The sequence below is a fragment of the Helianthus annuus genome, chromosome 16, assembly GCF_002127325.2.
Source record: "Helianthus annuus cultivar XRQ/B chromosome 16, HanXRQr2.0-SUNRISE, whole genome shotgun sequence".
In the NCBI taxonomy this organism is placed as follows: domain Eukaryota; kingdom Viridiplantae; phylum Streptophyta; class Magnoliopsida; order Asterales; family Asteraceae; genus Helianthus; species Helianthus annuus.
Genome location: NC_035448.2, coordinates 141,976,946 through 141,982,360, shown reverse-complemented (window position 1 = coordinate 141,982,360; position 5,415 = coordinate 141,976,946). Strand labels below are relative to the sequence as shown.

At 39.6% G+C, this 5,415-nt stretch overlaps 1 long non-coding RNA gene across 1 annotated transcript; it reads right to left on the bottom strand.

Moving 5' to 3' along the window:
- Positions 1 to 3,151: 3,151 nt before the first annotated feature.
- Positions 3,152 to 4,530, bottom strand: LOC110915024. Its single transcript, XR_002578698.2, has 3 exons — positions 4,435 to 4,530; positions 3,887 to 3,952; positions 3,152 to 3,252 (listed from the first exon to the last, which is right to left on the bottom strand). It is a non-coding gene; the product is annotated as an uncharacterized LOC110915024 (long non-coding RNA).
- Between the last annotated feature and the right edge of the window lie 885 nt (positions 4,531 to 5,415).

Sequence of the window (5,415 nt, the reverse complement as noted above, 5' to 3'; positions counted from 1 at the left end):
TTGGGTACTTTGTTTCATGCGGCTTAAGTTGCCTAGAGGCATAGGCGATCACCCTTCCCCTTTGCATTAGCACGCACCCAAGGCCTAGGTGCGATGCATCCGAGTACACTACCATATCCTCCGTACCATCCGGTAAAGTCAACACCGGTGCACAGGTTAATTTTTCCTTTAATGTCTGAAATGCCTTTTCTTGATCGCTTCCCCAGACGAACTTCTCATTCTTGCGGGTCAATTTGGTCAATGGCGTTGCGATTTTGGAGAAATCCTGAATGAATCTCCGATAGTAACCTGCCAACCCCAAGAAACTTCTAATTTCGGATGGATTCTTTGGAGGGCTCCATTTTGACACCGCTTCCACCTTCGACGGATCCACCAATATTCCCTCGGCACTTATGACGTGCCCTAGGAATTGCACCTCTCGTAACCAGAAGGCGCCTTTTGAGAATTTGGCATATAATCTTTCCCGCCTTAATACCTCCATTACTTCCCGTAGATGGTTAGCGTGCTCCGCCTCGTTTTTTGAATAAACGAGGATGTCGTCTATAAAAACAATCACCGATCTATCGAGCATCGGCTTGCAAACCCGGTTCATGAGATCCATGAAGGCCGCGGGCGCATTCGTTAATCCGAAAGACATCACGAGAAATTCGAAATGTCCGTATCGTGTCCGGAATGCCGTTTTTGGTACATCACTTTCCTTTACCCTCAATTGGTGGTAACCCGATCTCAAATCGATTTTTGAAAACCAGCTAGCGCCTTGTAATTGATCGAATAAATCGTCAATTCTCGGAAGTGGGTATCGATTCTTTACCGTGAGTTTGTTTAACTCCCGGTAATCAATACACATCCGCATGCTCCCGTCCTTCTTCTTTACAAATAGCACGGGAGCTCCCCAAGGAGACACGCTAGGCCGGATGAATCCCTTCTCTAGTAAATCTTGCAACTGAGACATTAACTCTTGCAGTTCTGAAGGTGCCAATCTATACGGTGCCTTAGCAACCGGTTTAGCACCCGGGGTCAGTTCAATCCCGAACTCTATTTCGCGCTCTGGTGGCATTCACGGAAGATCTTCGGGAAAGACATCTTTAAATTCACGCACCACAGGTACGTCTTCAATTCTTGGCGTTTCTTTTTCGACGTCACGTACATAAGTTAGATATGCCTTACACCCGTGTAGTATAAACTTGCGGGCTTCTATCATCGAGCATATCATGGGATTACAAGCCTTCTCCCCATAGATGATGACACGCCTTCCGCTCGGAGACGTTAGGTGTATCTCCTTACGTAAGCATATCACCTTAGCATGGTAGCGGGATAGCCAATCCATTCCGACAACCACTTGAAATTCACCCATGGACATGGGTATTAAATCAATGGAGTATTCCTCGCCATCGATATTCAATTTGCATTCCCGACATACATCACAAACAAGAAAACTTTTGTTATTACCTACTTCTACTTCCATTGGCATAGGTAATTTCGTTAATGTAAACATGGGGTTTTGAATAAATCTATGTGAAACAAAAGACTTATTCGCACCTGTATCAAATAAAACACGTGCGGGGATCGAATTTACAATAAATATACCTGTAACCACGTCGGGTTCCATTTTTGCTTCAGCAGCAGTGATTTGGAACGATCTTGCCTTAGCTTTTGGGGTCTCATCCCTAGAGTCGGCACTCTCTTTCTTTCCCACCAATTCCGGACATTCTGACTTTTTATGACCCGGTTGGTAACATTTATAGCACACCGTTACTTTGTCTGGGCAATTTGCAACCCCATGCCCTATCTTGCCACATGCCACGCAAGGTTTGTTCTTGAAGTAGCATTCACCTTTATGAGTGCGTCCACATGTTTTGCAACTCGGAGATCCTCCTTTTGCACTTCCTTTCTTCGAAGATTCAGCTACCTTCGGCTTCTTTGTGGGACTCGGGTTTTCATCCAAGGCCCTCCTCTCACCTCTTTCAACTTGCCTTTTTAGTTCAATCTCGCGTTCCCGCGCCGCATTGATTATATCGGTGAGGCTTTCATAATGTGAGGGAGTCATGAACTCCCTATATTCGGCCCTAAGCATGGTGTGATAATAATAAATTTTCTGTTCTTCAGTTTTGACCAAGTCATCACAAAACTTGAGCTTATCCATGAACATCCCCGTAATCTTATCAACGGTTTCACCCTTTTGCCTCAACTGCATGAATTCTTCTTTTATCTTATTTATCACTGCCTTAGGGCTATGATGTTTGAGGAATGGTACTTTGAAAGCTTCCCAAGTCATCGCCCTTATTGTTTCAACACCCCTTTCGTTTCTGAGGTTGTCCCACCAATCCTTGGCTTGGCCTCTAAGTTGGCCAGTTCCATACGCCACGAAGTCACTTTCATCACAATGCGTACGTTCGAAAACACCTTCAATATCGCTTATCCACCTTTGACAAGCAATTGGATCTACCTCTCCATTGAAAACCGGGGGCTTGCACGCCATAAACTTGTTGTAAGAACAACCTTTCTTTTCCTTAGCCTTGCCCCTATCACTGGTAAGGTCTTCTCTTAATTCACCAATTCTTTCCTCCATAGTCGAAAGTAAGGTGTTTTGCATTCTTTCCATAAATCTTGGTAGGCTAACTTCGATGGCCCTTCCAACTTCCTCGGCAATCTTCTCTCTCAACTCGTCGGTAGTGAGGGATAGAACATTGTCACTAGCACCTCCCGACATCTTCTTACTGAAATGTTAAAATGATTCGATAAATAATCTTGTTCAATCGCTCTCATGCCTTTACATGAGACGTCGTACTCATTATTCGGCCAAGTATGTAACTTTGCCTTATCATTTATACTAAGTGTACTTCCCGGGTTCGAGTATATCACTATACTCCTCCCATACACAACAAATCATTACCCTTTTTAATCTTTTTTTTTTATTTAATTTGCTTTAAATGAATTCTTACCGGATGTTGATCAAGCTTTGAACCGAACACAATTCTCTTTAACCTTAGCTCTGAATACCAACTTGTAACACTCTAAATAAATTGCCCAATATTTAAACCGACTAGATTAGAAAGATCTAGTCATTTAAAACATTTAGTACATAAGTGTTTGAAAACTACCACTAAACTTAAAGGACACATAAGTAATTCTTTCATTACAAAAGTTTTCACAAATGAACTCCTAAAACAAAAGTGAAGATCATCTTCTTGAGAGTGTTCGGTTCATAAGTCTTGAGTTGATCACCATCCGCTTGATTGACTTACTTGAAAGCTGGAAATTTAACAAAATATCAAGGTTAGAATCCCTCAAATTTCATATAATTAAGTGTACGTTTAAATCGGATTCAAAATATGAAATTATACAAAACTTGACATTCTTAGCTGCACTCCACCGTAAATTACGGTGGTCACCGTAATTTACGGTGAGAGCTGGACGTTTATGGTTCTACCGTAAATCAGTAGAGAACCACCGTAAAGGTTTACTCTCCACCGTAAATTACGGTGGTGCCGTAATTTACGGTGGTCTCTGCATATCCTTCCTGTTTGCTGTTTTGACCCGTTTATACCAATTCCTGCACTTTAAGGACATCAAAGCACAGCACGGGGTATTCCTTTACAGCAATTATGATCCGTTTAGGATCCTTTGCTTAAGCCCACACGCTCCCATTACCGGTTTGCGTGACAAATAATATTCTTCCCATTACCCGACACCCGGGTTTATGGACTACGGATGAGGTACTTCCGTTACCCGGTTTGTACCCACCACTATCATCTCATTATGGTTTGCCATTATGAGGTCCCTCATTTCAAGCAACCAAACCATCACGACTCTCTATTGTTCATAACTAGTAAACCATTAAAATGAAAACTAGATCATCAACATTATAGTAGCGTTAACCACGTACCTTAGAGCTTTCCCTTTTGGCGAGCGTCCGCACCGGCTTGACTTCCCGACGCCTCGCTCGTGTTGCCTAAAACATACAAGCCAATTTATCATTAGAACCATTCGGCTCATGATTAAGCTTGTTACTTAACCAACACCACATTTGTGTCGATCAATGTCTTTTAGGCATTTTATCAAGCATCTTGTGTGCATAATTTCTTACAATTTGTGACTAAGTTTAACATTCATGATTTAGCCATAGCAAACATCAATTTAAGCAATTTCGCTAAATTTTTACATCAATAATTTCTGAATCTTGTTCATAAAGCTTGAATTACTCTTGGATACATCAAAATCCTAATGTCTCATACTTTTCTACAAAAACCCACATATCACCTCTAATGGTGATCATGAACTTTACAAGAATTAAACCAAATTTCAACAAGAAATCTACTAGGGTTCATTCTTATACACTATTTCAATTAAAACAAACATCATGCATGATCAGATTTGAACCTCATGATTTTATCTAAAATCTAAGGTAGAACCAAATCATGAAATTTTGCATACCTTACGATCCCTTAGTCAAGGTGATCACAAATCTATATTCAGATTTCAATTCGGACTCGATTTGCACCTTCAATTGATGGATTTTATGAACATTAGGGTTTGAGGAGAAATCCCCTTTGTTCCTGCGTTCTGATCGATTAAACACACACTTAGGTGTGTGTTTAGTGTGTTATTTTTACTAATAATAATTTAAGTTCCTGAATTGCCAATTTTGGTCCCTCAATTATACATGGGCTATAGAACAAGGGTTTTTTTATTAAACTTTGTCATATTATGTTAAGATTTCTACTAACTAGGTTATCTTTCCTAGTCTTTTATCTTAACTTACTACTAGTATTTAGTTTAAAAATGTAACATTAATATTTTCGGGGTGTTACACGATACTCCCCACCAGGCCCACCAGTAATACGTGGAAATATCGGGGTGTGACATTATTAATTTAAAGTTTAGTTTTTAATAGTAAGGGTATTTAGGTCATTTCACATCCACTTAACTGAAAAGACTAACCTCCATCCGTGTCAGAGACCATCCGGGAACGAAATTGAAAAAGTTGAGGACTATAGCTGTAATTTTAGAAAATTAGAGAATAAAGGTGAAAAAAGATCAAAACACAAAAACTATCCAATCATTTAACTCTAAATTTTTTTTAGTAAATTAACATTTGGATACAATAACTTTTACTTTACACATAAAAAGATTAAAAAAAAAGATTAAATTAAAGTAAAAAAATTATGATATAGAAAGTAAAAAAAAATATGGAGTCCAATACAACTTTAATTAAAGATAGCTCAAACTTTAATATACATCATGCAAATAGTACTTGCAAATGGCTTTATAGTCTAGTGGTATTTTAGAGGTGAGATAAGGTTTTGGGACCAATAGATCCTGGGTTTGATTCTTACAAGGGGTTTTTTCCCATATTTATTGGGTTTCCTACTGAATTGGTGTATAAGCGTTATGCTTAGTGGGGATGGATATGAT